The sequence below is a fragment of the Aphelocoma coerulescens genome (assembly GCF_041296385.1).
Source record: "Aphelocoma coerulescens isolate FSJ_1873_10779 chromosome W unlocalized genomic scaffold, UR_Acoe_1.0 ChrW_unloc_scaf_4, whole genome shotgun sequence".
NCBI classification, from domain to species: domain Eukaryota; kingdom Metazoa; phylum Chordata; class Aves; order Passeriformes; family Corvidae; genus Aphelocoma; species Aphelocoma coerulescens.
Window position 1 is genome coordinate 1,253,469 of NW_027184083.1, and position 14,597 is coordinate 1,268,065.

The window sequence follows — 14,597 nt, forward strand, 5'->3', positions numbered from 1 at the left end:
AACTAAAATATCATCCACAAATAAAAAAGGATGCTTGGAGGGGATAGCCTGAAAATCACGCAATAAATGCTACTTTCCCGATTTCTAGGGGATCACAAAAATAGGTGTATTCCAGGGACTAATAGAGGGAGCTATGTGTGCTGCCTGTAATTATTTTTGTACTAGCTGGTTTGCCTTATGTACAGAAAACATAAATTTTACCCTGTGGTTTCAATGTAGATGTTATCAAGTTCACCTCTTATTTGTTGGCCTGTGACTCCAATGATGTTATTAGTCTGCAGGCAGAAGAAAAATCCTTAATTCTGGGACAGCCTCAGAAAAAAAATGTGATTCCTGTAAAAGATAGTCCTCCAATTTTAAGTTATATAGTGGGCTTTCCTTTTAGACATTTGGATTGAAAATTGTTGTAATCTGTAACCTCAGAAAAGAGACAGAGTATTGATATGCAGAAAACACTACTGAAATAAGTAGTAAAGTAGGTATGTTTATTCCAGCGCTGGGGGGCATGGGTGATAATTCCTCCAAAGTCCTGTGTGCCCACAGCTTCATTCAGCTTGGTATATATCAGGTTACAAACTCCATATTCATTAAGTTTCCCAATACGCCTATACATATTCATTACTTAGTCCCACCTAGCCTCGCCTCATATTATAATGAGCCTAAAAGTCATTTACATCTGTGTTACGTTTGCACAGTGTCGTCTGGTGGTCGTGGGCAGGTGTAGTGGTTTGGTCCAAAATACTTATTACTTACTTATTTACCTTCTGTGAGATAAGAATTAGGAGAAAGCAAAGCAGGCACAAAACTTGAAAGAATACAAAGAAGTTTATTATCAGACCCAAAAGAAAGAAAAAATCAGACTAAACCTTCAGAACACTTTCCTCCCCCCACCTTTCTCCCTTATTCCACTGACAACGTAAAGAGACAACCCTTGAGATTTTCAATCAGTTTACCACTTCTATAATAACCTTTTTCAGTTCACTTAGGGAGAGGAGTCTCTCTTGCTCATGCTATGGAGACATCTCCACAAGAAGTTCTCTCATGGCTTCAGTGTCACAGGAAGACAGCCGTCCAGGTTGGTTCTCTGCTTGCATGTTAAAGTCCCTTCCCTCGACTTACAGCTTTCCCCACAACTGTTTTCAAGGGTCCAATCCTGAGCTAATGGGGTACCATTTTAAGGTTGAGATGTTCAGAAAGAAAGGTTCTCTTCACTCATCTCTGGGAGCATCTTCATCTCTAGGAACAGAGGCCCTCCCCCTCCCCTGGGAGCAAATGGTCCTCATCACTTTCATCTCTAGGAATAGAGGTCTTCTCCTTCCGATTTGGAGCAAGAGTCCTCATCAATTCCATCTCTCCCTGCTCAAACTTCTCATCAAATCACAGCTGCTTCATCATTTGCTTATTTCAGCACAGGTACTTTTGCTCACAAGTACAGTTTGAACGCTCCACCCACCCATGCTTTCATGAAATTACAGTGGGTACTCTGATGTATCATAGTCCATCACCACCATAGTTTTGCAACAGAATTTCAGCTTCTAACCATCTCCTCTTTCTCCTCCCTCAGGGTTTCAGCTCTTCCTTCTTGTCTTGGGGTGACCTTATGATGTGTATCCCATATCACTGCCTATGCCCAGAAATTAACTTTGTGCCTTTCTATGCCTCTAAACTGAGCCTGAGAGGGGGAAGGAAAAACTGAGCAAAACTTTTTCAAAGCAGTCTGCAGCTTGTTCAAGGTCACACAGAGATAGCAATTTCTTTTTTTCCCAGCTGCGGCAGCGGCAGTGGAGGAAGCACCTGGCTTGCTGTTTCCCGAGTCAGTTTTTTGGCCAGTTGTTCAGCTTCTTTTTCTCCGGAGAGAGGCTGAGAGTCTCTGGAATTTCGGATTTTCTCCCTTTTCCACTGGACTGCTTCAATATTAGAACACATTGGGAGGACTTTCCACCGAGCGCAGAGGGCCTGGCCCTGGGCCAAGCCCCAGCTCAGAGGAGACCAAAGGGAGGACTCGAACACTTTCCCATGTTTTTTCTCCACAGTGTAAGGTTTAATTAATTAGCATTATTTTCCTTTCCCGTGTGTTTGTTAAATAAATAGTTTTTATCTCCTTCACTTTCCTTCAAGGAAAATTTATTTTTTCCCAAACCTGGTGGGGGAGGGGTGGTTGTGCCTTCTCTCAGAGTATATATTTCTAAATTTGGCAAACCAGAACAAATTTAGTGACGCCCCAGGTAGGGCGGAAAGGAAAGTGAAAACACCTGTAGTAATTACATTTTGGTTTGAATTTACTTATTCTGTGTTGGGGTAAAGTAGTCACCATGCTGGTTGAGTTCATAATGTCTCTCTGGCTTGATGTACTCATGTCTTTCTGGTCCTTAGGCTTCATTGAGGTACTAGTGCTTTTTTGGTCCCTAGGGTTGTTTGCCTATCCACAACTTGCTCCAATCTTGTCCCTGATATGTAAATTTTACAGAGAAGGGAGAGGAATCAGGATTTTTATCTTGCTGTGCTCGGTGATAATGATTTATAAGAAGTTGACAGAGGTACAGGCAGCTGTTCGAGGCGTGTATGATAAGTGGTTTCTCCGTCCTAACCCCAGTCCTAGCTTCGGTAGCCTGTTTTGGGAATTTATTAGTAATTGCACCCAGATTGTTAGAAGAGGAGGAGAGGGGGTTTCCCTTCCCTTTAAATTTGATACATTATCTTTTGAGAATGTTCAGTTTTCCCTGGATGTTAAAGAGACCACCCTCCTGGTATTTAATCTGGTAAGCTTCCTCTATGTGGTTCGCAGCTTGTCTAGAATGAGAGCTCCAATTTCCAGGGTGACTGCTGAGGCACCTGACCCAGAGGTGGAAAATCCTGAGTGGTGTGGGGAATGGGAGGACATCGGCCAAATCCTAAAGGAATTCTCTGACCCGATAGTTTGGGACTTCCCCTCTGAACAAATTCAGAAACCAGCTGAGGTGGCAAAATATCTGAAAAAGAAATGCAATGAAAATTCTGAGAAAAAGGTCTTTGCAATATGTTGGGCTTTGGCATATGCCTATCGCACACTACAGCAGGTAAAGGTAGAGGGGCAGGAAGATAAATCAGCAAAGCCTGCAGACACCCCAGTCACAGACTGCAGCCACACCAGACAGCAAGCCCAAACCAGATGGGGAGTCTAAGCCACTGACAGTGGCTCCTGTCATGAGGAAAAAACACACAACCAAAACTGATCGTCCAGTGAAAGATGAGGATAATGCAGGGGAAGGAACCTCAAAACCACCAACTGACTCAGGCACAGAAACCATTACTGAGTCCATGTCCATAAAGGACCTTCACAGCCTAAGAAAGGACTACACCCGAAGGTCTGATGAATCCATAATAAGTTGGATGGTCCGTATTTGGGATGCTGCAGGTGATGATGTGATGCTGGACGGTGCTGAAGCGAGACATTTGGGATCCCTGTCACATGATCCAGTGATCGACCAAGCGATGATAAAGGGGGCTGACTCTGCCAGTGTCTGGAGACGGGTTTTGACAGGCGTGTTTGAAAGATATATGTGTGGAGATGATCTCTACATGCAGCAAACCCAGTGGAAGACCATAGAACAAGGGATCCAGTGCCTGAGAGAACTAGGGGTGGTAGAGGTTGTCTTCACAAATGTCCCCGGATTGAGGAGTCCAGACCGGGCCAGAGTTAATCCATGTATGTGGCAAAAACTCATATGACTTGGGCCACCAGAATACGCTTCTGCTTTAGCAATAATTAAACCGGACTACGCTGTGAATGAGACTGTGCGGGATATGGCAGTGAAGCTCCAAGCATATGCAGACTCTGTGCATGGCCCAACACATGCAAGAATAGCAGCTATGGAAACAGGTATGCAGAAAATGGAAGATGAAATGAAGAAGAATCACCAGGAGATTAAAGAGTACCTTCTCCGCGGACGTTGCCCAGAGAGAAGGAACATCCCACGAAGTGAGCTGTTGAAATTTCTGTGTGACAGTGGGGAAGATACGAAGAGGTGGGGTGGACAACCCACCTCTGCGCTGGCAGCACGAGTGCATGAATTGAAGGAGCGCAAGTCTCAAAAAGGAAGTTCTACCAAAAAGGAAGTAGCTCCAGTTGCCTGTAGCCAAACTGCCGGAAACGACGGAAAAGACGACATGTCCGATTCCCATGAAGGAACCTCTAATATGCAGGCCCAGGGAAAGAAGGATAACCAGGCATAGAGGGGCCCTGCCTCTAGCCAGGTAGAGGGCAGGGAAAACCGTGGTTTTTGGACTGTGTGGATTCATTGGCCTGGTACATCAGAACCACAAAAAAATGATGCCTTGATTGACACTGGTGTGCAGAGTACAATAATCCCATCGCAGCATGTGGGGGTAGAATCTGTTTCTATTTCTGGTGTAACAGGTGGATCACAAGATTTGACCTTGGTGGAAGCTGAGGTGAGCCTGACTGGAAATGAGTGGAAGAAACATCTCATTGTGACTGGCCCAGAGGCCCCGAGCATTTTGGGCATAGACTTCCTCCGGAACGGGTATTTCAGAGACCCAAAGGGACTCAAGGGGGCTTTTGGAATACCTGTTGTGGAGACAGAGGGCATTAAGCAATTGAACACTTTGCTTGGGCTATCAGGGAACCCGTCTGCAGTAGGCCTTCTGAAAGTGGAAGAACAAAGAGTACCAATTGCTACCGTGACAGTGCATCACCGACAGTACCGGACAACTCGAGATGCTGTGATTCCCATCCACAAGATGATCCGTGATCTAGAGAGCCAAGGGGTGGTCAGCAAGACCCACTCACCCTTCAATAGTCCCATTTGGCCTGTGCGCAAATCTGAAGGAGAATGGAGATTGACTGTGGACTATCATGCCTTGAATGAAGTGACTCCACCACTGAGCGCTGCAGTGCCAGACATGTTGGAGCTCCAGTATGAGCTGGAGTCCAAAGCAGCGAAGTGGTATGGCACTATTGACATTGCCAATGCATTTTTCTCCATTCCTTTAGCAGCAGAGTGCAGGCCTCAGTTTGCCTTCACCTGGAGGGGTGTGCAGTACATCTGGAACCGACTGCCCCAGGGGTGGAAGCACAGTCCCACCATCTGCCATGGACTGATCCAGACTGCACTAGAAAAGGGTGAGGCTCCAGAATATCTGCAGTACATTGATGACATCATTGTGTGGGGGAACACCGCAGCAGAAGTGTTTGAGAAACGAGAGAAAGTTATCCGGATTCTCCTGGAAGCTGGTTTCGCCATCAAGAAGAGCAAATTCAAGGGACCTGCTCAAGAGATCCAGTTCCTGGGAGTGAAATGGCAAGATGGAGGGCGTCAGATTCCCACTGAGGTTGTCAATAAGATCACAGCAATGTCTCCACCATCCAACAAGAAGGAGACGCAAGCTTTCCTAGGTGCCATAGGCTTTTGAAGGATGCATATTCCTGAGTACAGCCAGATTGTGAGTCCTCTCTACCTGGTTACCTGCAAGAAGAACGATTTCCACTGGAGTCCTAAACAGCAACAAGCTTTTGCCCAAATCAAGCAGGAAATCGCTCACGCCATAGCCCTTGGCCCAGTCATGACAGGACGTGAAGTGAAGAATGTGCTCTACTCTGCAGCCGGGAACAATGGCCTGTCCTGGAGCCTTTGGCAGAAGGTGTCTGGTGAGACTCGAGGTAGACCACAGGGATTTTGGAGCTGAAGCTACAGTGGGTCTGAAGCCAACTACACCCCAACAGAGAAGGAAATCTTGGCAGCCTATGAAGGAATCCAAGCCACCTCAGAGGTAATTAGCACTGAGGCACAACTCTTCCTAGCACCCCAACTACCAGTGCTTGGGTGGATGTTCAAAGCAGAGGTTCCCTCTACCCACCATGCTACCAATGCCACATGGAGCAAATGGATCGCTCTCATCACACAGCATGCCAGTATCGGGAAACTGATTTGCCCTGGGATTTTGGAAATAATCACAAATTGGCCTGAAGGTGAAAACTTTGGTCGCACTGATGAAGAGGAACAAGAACCAGTGACACATGCTGAAGAAGCTTCACCATACAACCAACTGCCAGCAGAAGACACACGCTACGCTCTTTTCACTGATGGTTCTTGTCGCATCGTAGGGATGAAACGGAAGTGGAAAGCAGCCGTATGGAGTCCCACAAGATGGGTTGCAGAAGCTACTGAAGGAGAAGGTGGATCAAGCCAGCTCGCTGAACTCAAAGCTGTTCAACTAGCCCTGGACATTGCTGAAAGAGAGAAGTGGCCAAAGCTCTACCTCTACACTGATTTGTGGATGGCAGCTAATGCTCTGTGGGGATGGCTAGAAAAGTGGGAAAAGGCTAATTGGCAGCATAGGGGAAAACCAATCTGGGCTGGTGAAGACTGGAAAGACATCGCTACCCGAGTAAGAAAGCTAACTATGAAAGTCTGCCATGTAGATGCCCATGTCCCCAAGAGTAAGGCTAATGAAGAACACCAAAACAATAAGCAGGTAGATCAGGCTGCAAAGATAGAAGTGTCACAGGTAGACTTAGATTGGAAACATAAAGGAGAGTTGTTCCTAGCTCAATGGGGCCCTGATGCCTGAGGTCATCAAGGCAGAGATGCCACCTATAGGTGGGCACGAGACCGAGGGGTGGATCTAACGATGGACAGTATCTCCTGGGTTATCCATGACTGTGAGACATGCACTGCGATCAAGCAGGACAAGCGGGTGAAGCCCCTGTGGTATGGTGGGCAGTGGTCCAAATACAAGTATTGGCAGATTGATTACATCACACTGCCTCAAACCTGCCAAGACAAGCGCTATGTGCTCACAATGGTAGAAGCCACCACTGGGTGGCTGGAGACCTACCCTGTGCCTCATGCTACTGCCCGTAACACCATCCTGGGCCTTGAAAAGCAAGTGCTTTGGAGGCGTGGCACCCCTGAAAGAATTGAATCTGACAATGGGACTCATTTTAAGAATAGCCTTATTAATACCTGGGCTAGAGAACATGGCATTGAGTGGGTGTACCACATCCCTTACCACGCACCAGCTGCAGGCAAAGTGGAACGGTGCAATGGATTGTTGAAAACCACTTTGAAGGCACTAGGTGGAGGGACTTTCAAAAATAGGGAACAGCATCTAGCAAAGGCCACCTGGTTAGTTAACACCCGAGGTTCCACCAATAGAGCTGGTCCAGCCCAATCTGAATCCCTGCATACAGTAGATGGAGATAAGGTCCCAGTAGTGCATGTCAGAGGTCTGTTAGGAAAGACTGTGTGGATGAATTCTGTCTCGAGTACAGACAAACCCATCAGTGGGGTTGTTTTTGCTCAGGGACCTTGTTGCACGTGGTGGGTAATGCAGAAAGATGGAACAACACGTTGTGTGCCATAGCCAGATCTGATTGTTGGGTGAAAACCATCTGCAATGTGAAATGTCTGTATACCACTGCTTGCTGAGTGTCACTGTCACTGTTCATACATAGCTGTGTATACATATATGTATGTATTAATGTGTGTGTTTAGAGTGAGAATATATTAGTTTGGGCATTAAGCCAACAATGTGGGATAAGGGGTGGAATGTCTTGGGCTGACTTTATGATGTGTATCCCATATCGTTGCCCTATGCCCAGAAATTAACTTTGTGCCTTTCTATGCCTCTAAACTGATCCTGAGAGGGGGAATGAAAAACTGAGCAAAACTTTTTCAAAGCAGTTTGCAGCTTGTTCAAGGTCACACAGAGATAGCAACTTTTGCCCAGCTGTGGCAGGGGAGGGAGGAAGCACCCGGCTTTCTGTTTCCCAAGTCAGTTTTTGGCCAGTTGTTCAGCTTCTTTTTCTCTGTAGAGAGGCTGAGAGTTGAATTTTTTTTCCCCTTCTCTGGAATTTCGGATTTTCTCCCTTTTCCACTGGACTGCTTCAATATTAGAACACATCAGGAGGACTTTCCACCGAGCGCAGAGGGCCTGGCCCTGGGCCAAGCCCCAGCTCCAAGGAGACCAAAGGGAGGACTCTAACACTTTCCCATGTTTTTTCTCCACAGGGTAAGGTTTAATTATTTAGCATTATTTTCCTTTCCCGTGTGTTTGTTAAATAAATAGTTTTTATCTCTTTCACTTTTCTTTGAGGAAAATTTATTTTCCTCGAACCTGGTGGGGGCGGGGTGGTGACCTGCCTTCTCTCAGAGTATATATTTCTAAATTTGGCCAAACCGGTACACTTCTTCACTGACTTTGGTGTCTCTATGGTGTTTTCTTCACCCTCCCTCTTCCTCAGACTTGGAAGAGGATTGATGTCTGCAGGCTTCATCTGTTCTGGAGGAAACTTACAGCACTAAAAAAGGGTTATTCTCACCAGGGCCCTGCAGCTGGAATTTGCTTATCGCTGTTAGTCACATGATCTTTTCCAGGCAGCTTCAGCAGAATCTTTGGCTGCACTGGAGGGGGGGGGGGGGGGGTTGTGGAGCCGGGCCACGCTGTCTGCACATAACAGGGATGTGGAGGGGCCGCCGATGGAACAGGACCACACGGCTGCAGGATGGCTATGGCCTGGCCTGGCCTGGCCTGGCCCCGCTGGGATGCACGGGACTCCCCCCAGTTACCTGTTCCAAGGCCGGAAGCAAGGGAGCTTTCCCGATGTTTGTTCATTCTTAAATGTGGACCACAGAGGCGTGTCAAGCTCTTTAAGTGGCTTAAAAAGTTGCCAATATTCAAACTAGCCAGTTGATAGATTCTGTTAAGTCATAGAGAAGCTGTAAGCACCCCTTTGCAAGAGAATCGCTTCCGAAGCTATGCTAACCCATGACAGCAGGGGTCTCCAGGATGAAGTAAGGGTCTTCCTCATTCTGAACTTTTCACCTTGCTTCCCTGCACATGCTCTTTATGTCTCTGGCTCAAGTCCAAACTTCAAGGCTGGTTTAAGTTAGTTTTAGGTTCAAAAACAGGATCTTTGGTCAAGATTCCTTCCCTTTATCAATAGTCTTATATCTTCTCATCCTGCTTTGGTAGGCACAATAAATGTTGACAAGCTGTATGCATTGTTTTTAGCAAACATCTTCTTAGCAAATCATTTAACCTCTGCTTCCCCCTCCTCTCCCTGATTCAGTATAAGACATGTGGGGTCTCCAGGAGAAATATTCTGTCCTAGTGAAATCCAGCAAAAATAGAAGAGTTTACTGTTGCTTTAAACACAGATGTCATTTCATTAGGTTCCCCTGCTGCTGCAATGATTTCTGTTTGTGAAAACTGGAAACAAATTTAAAATACAACTCAGTCTCATTAATGAAAAAAGTTCTTTGAAAAAAACATTCCCGGATTGAGCTGTGAAGCCCTGGAGGGGCTCCCTGGGTCTCTCCCACATGGTGCAGGAGTCTGAGTCTCCCGGCCCCAAGAAAAGCGTGGTGAGGGCACCGGGGCCTGCCTGCTCCTGCTGCTGCTTTCTGCGGTTGGGTGATACACAGTGAAAATGAAGCCAGGGTGGGGGCTGCGCCGGGGCCCCATCCGTGCTGGGACAGAGCTGCTGCTCTTTCTGGTGCCCTGCCGGTGCCCCAGACAGAGCCACTGCAGCCACCAGGGAAGGAGGGGGGGAAGCGACGGCGCTGCCGGAGCAGCCCTGATCAACCGAGAAGCCTCCAGGATGAGGGGTCTGGTGAAGTACATGAGGTTTCACTGCTAAACACCAGAGGGTGAGTATCGGAGGGTTCCAAAGACGGTGCTAAGGGTTGTTCCAAGGGAAAATACAGGTCTGGTTCCCCTCCAGGAATAACAGGAGCTGACGGCCATGTGTCCTCCTCCGGTTCATTTCCAGTATTCTTTTCAGCGCTCCCTGCCTCAGCTACTCGCAGGGACTTAAAAGCACTAATGAGAAATCACCATGTTATTATTACCGAAACAGGAATCGAAAAACTTAAGTCCTTATGTGTTCATAAATGCTTTCCTATCTCAACATCAAAGCTGCTCTCATTTAGCAAACAGTCACAGGGTTCTTTAATCAATATTAAAAATTGCTCCAATGTGGAGAATCTGTTGCAATACCTTTAAACTGCACCAACGCAACCTCACTCCATGTCCATAACTTCTGTTTGGCTTTTGTACTGATAGAATTGGGGTGTTGTAGGGGGACCTACACTCTCTCAGCAACCCTTGATCGATAAATTTGGCAATTATTGGTTCTATTCCCACTCGTGCTTCATGTCTTAGTGGATATTGTTTGACTGACACTGGCTGTGCTCCTTCTAATAATTCAATAACCACTGGGGAAGCTCGTTTTGATCTTCCCGGGATTTTTACATCCCATACTAGTGGGATCACTTGATCTGTTATCATCTATGGGTATTCCTCCTTTTTCAGGGACATTTGCTAAACTTAAGGTCAAAATTAAGTTTTCTTCAGGAATCTGTAGTCTCATTCCTTGTTCTGTGAATTCTATTTTTGGTTCTAACCAGGTTAATAGATCTCTGCCTAGTAGGGGTTTAGGCAAGTTTGGAAGATATAGAAATTGGTGTATTCCCATCTTTTTGCCTAATGTAAATTTTAAGGGTCTCAAAAAATAGGCTTTCTCAGTTTTCCCTGTAGCCCCAACAACTTGGACATAATCATTACTTACAGGACTCAAAGTCTGATTCAGGATTAAGAATGTGGCTCCAGTATCCACCAAAAACTCCACCTCCCATTCTCCTAGCTTAACTTTGACCAGCGGGTCGGCTAGGGAAGGACCCGTTTGTCCCTGTCACTCATGGTACAGCTGTGCTACAGTCACTGGTCCCGGCGGTGCTGATGATTGTGTAGCTGGGGTAGCGGCATGGTTCATAGGACAATCTTGTTTCCAGTGCCTGGGCTGACCATATAACAGACACTGGTCTGAGCCTCGGCGTTGCTGCCTTTGTCCTGTAGGTGGGGGCCTTCCCCGGCCCCTGGGGAATCCTGATCCCCTGACCTGGGCCACTGCGACTGTGTGGGGCTGTGCCCTGTTTTTATAAACTTCCCATGCCATTGCCAGAAGTTTCTCTAAGTTTCGGTTATCTGGTTCCTTAATCTTTTGCAGTTTTCTACGTATATGTCTTGGTTTGAAAGACAGGTGTCTGATAAGGAAGGCAGAAGCCTCCCTTGGAATGGCAGATGTAACCCCTTTCCCTCCGAGTTATTATAATTTTGAAATCAAGGGCTTTTAGGCAAAGATGTGGGAAATAGGAATAACAGTTCTTTACTATTATATATCTGTATGTGTATAACCAGTCAAACAAACAACAATAACTATGGCAGTAACAGCAAACAATCACAAACCCAGTCCCAGCCTTCTCAGCTGTCAGGCCCTTTTTCTCCCCTTGGGTGCAGTTACTGTCGCAGCCAGCAGGGGCGCTGGCAGCTCCCGGTGAGCAGGGCAGGTGCGATGGTTTCCCCGCGGCTGCAGGGGGCGCTCCGGAGCGAGCTCGGGGAGCACATGGCACTGGTGCCCTGGGATCCCGGGAGGGATGGAACAAAGGTTTTACAAACCCCTGGGCAGCTGGCCCCGGTGTCTGGCTGGACCTTTGGGAACAGCAGGCTGGAGCGGCAGGGATGAGCACAAATCCGGGGTGGCAGACAGAATGTATCCAAGCGGGGAGCCCCCCAGAGGTCTGGGCAGGCAGGGCGAGCACGGCTACAACGCAGCGAAGGCTTGAATCACCAGCGGGGCAGGGCGGCCACAGCCCTGCCTCCAGCAGGGCAGGGAAGGTGGGCCGGGGGTCCTGGGATCTTTCTCCGCAGAAAGAAAAACGGCCGAAAAGAACCAGCAGCTTCTCCCTCCGAGAACGCCGAGAGTGAACTAACCCCACATCCAGGTGAAACAAAGGAGTAGCCAGGTCCACCCCACCTCTAATGGGCAGCTCTTTTGTCTTCCTTAAGTACAGCCATTTTTCCCCTAGCAACATGCATATGGGAAAAAATTCCTTTAACAGGAAATAAAACTAGGACTAAACTAAAACCCCAACAGTATATCTGGTGCTGGTTGCCTCATCAATAAGGATATTAACTGTTGCTGCCCAATTTCAGAAGCTGGGTCCAGTGTAGTGTGTCTTCTCATATTATCCCTTAATTTTTCTATAAATGCGCCTGGGGATTCAGTGGTTTCTTGGTGAATACTGAATAACAATGACCAGTTAACTGTTTTAGGTATAGCATTTAGTAGCCCCCAGTGTACTAATTTCCTGTATCTAGCTAAGAAGAGGTACGTTTGTGGATCATTGGGGTCCCAGTGTGGATCTCCTGTAGGAAAAATGTTATCTACATTTCCATGCAATGTCCCAGCAGCTATCTGTCCCTGCACGTGTGTTCTTGCTGTGGATACTACAGCAGCTTTTTCTGTCTCAGTTAATTCTGATAGCATGAGGTCTATATCCTCCCAATCAATATCTTGATTTCTAACAAACAATTCAAACCTCTTTGCCACCTTTTCAGGGTCTTCTCTATACATTCTGGCTGCCTCCCTCCAGGTATCTAAATCCAAAGCTGTAAATGGTGTTTTAACTTTTGTTATTCCCCCTTCTGGCCCCACCACTTGTCCAAGTGGTGCTATGAGCTTCTTTTCTACAGGGGCCTTGCTCCTACTTCTGGATGATATTCCTGAGCCAGTCTCACTTGTTCTTCCATCCCTACTATCCTCTGAGGATGTTTGGGACGCTGGGGACATTGTTCCTGATGTTAGGGTGCCACCACTGCACCTCATTAGCTCCTGGGTTTCCAAGTGATCCTGGTCTCTCTCAGCTTTGAGCTTTAAACATCTTTGCCCAATACTGCATGATGAGCAACACCTCTTCATGCAGTTTTTTCCTTTTGCCTCCTTTTCTAGGAGGAGGACCATAGAGTCCTGTGGTGCCAGATTGATGCCACATTGTATCTGCCACTATGGTTTGCATCTTAAGGTAAAAAGCCAATCTGCATAGGAGGTCTCATCCCATTTATTCTCCCTCCTTAAAAATAACATTAATTGCAATAGAGTGTTATATCTTAAAGAGCCATTCTCTGGCCATTTTTCACCATCATCCAATTTGTAGAGTGGCCACCACTGATTACAATATTTAATTAGGGTGGTCTTTTTCATATTCCCTCCAGGAACTCCTCCCAGCTCTTTCCAATGTGCCAGCATGCATCCTAGTGGACTTTTCTGGGTTATTTCCTTACTTTCTGATGATCCCATTGCCTCTTTTGTCCTTTCTCCCTCTCTTTTCTCTCTTCCACAGCCAAAAACCCCCAAAACCAGAGAACCAACTCCTTCCTTCCACAAAGCCACGCTCTGCCACTCTTGTCTAATACCAAGCTCTCTCCTCCAGCAACTTGGACACTGTCCACTCTTTCTAATAGACAATACCACTTTCTAACACATGTACACAAAACCCAAGCTTCACAACTGTTTCCACACTAGGCACGGGATTTCAAAAGGGAAGTCAGCTGGGGCTATATTAGAAAAGCGTTGGGGCCTGGGTGTTCTCAATCCAGTAACTAAAATCTTTCTCCTCTAAAAATCCACCGCCCTTTGGACAGTAAGGTTGAATTCCAAACCAACGGTTTATATGATTTATACTCATTGACTCTTTGCCAAACACTTCGCTTTTCTCTGGCCAAACCCGTGGCCGGGGTACGGAACCGCAGATAGAGCTCCTCACTCGCTTTGTACTTTGACAGCACGTCTCATCCACTCTCACTCACACAGCAGCAGAATAGCAAGACAAAACAAAAAGAGCAGTACAATAGCACATGACAGTGGGGTCCAACCCCTTAAAGGTACCTTTCACAGTGGGGTCCAACCCCTTTAAAAGTACTTTTCCTCTTGCCCAGGACTAATTTTGGGAGACCCAGTCTTCCTCGGGACTTTCAACCCACCCTCAGGGACTCGAACCCTGGACCTGCAGGTATTTCTGTGTTTAAAAGGAACAGCAAATACCTTAATTTGGTGCAGATGGTCCTTGCCTGCCCCCGCCATAAGCTAAAGGACAGCTGAGCTCCCCCTGAAAATTCAGGGTCGCGACTGGGAGGTCTGCGATCTGGCAGCCGGGCAGAGAGGGTCCCATCTCAGGGTGCCAGATGAATCGCGCTGAAACCAGGCCAGGAGACACTTCAGACACAGAGTCAGAGAAGTGGGTATTTGCTTTATTTGGCGTGCCGGGTGTGTGGGGATCGCTCCTCCAAACACACACACCAGTGCTCCCTACAACACAGTATTAAGGGTTAAATTATGAATATTAATCACATTCCTTAGGGCAGGCTTGGTTATACAAATTATTTCTCAGAAGTCATCAATATCATTAGCATACGGGTCACGCATGCGCTGTGTGTCCTGGTGGTTGCGCTGAGGAAGGCCTCTCCTCTTCCTCGGGGGTCTTTCTGATGAAGGCCAGTAGTCTTCCTCACAGTGCACTTTTCACCTTTCTCCCTGGGCATGCGTAGTCCTTTGAGGAATGATTCAGCGGTCTCTGAGATGATCCTTGTCCCCCCTATCTTGACAAGATTAGGGTGAATTCAGCTTCTTAGGTTTTGTAATTAACATCTGCTGTTGGAACTAACATTTGCTGTCTCCCAATAGTTAACTGTGCTTACAGGAGTTAGCTATTGACTGTCCCTTCCTTAGGGGTACTGTGTTACACCTAAGTAAAGTG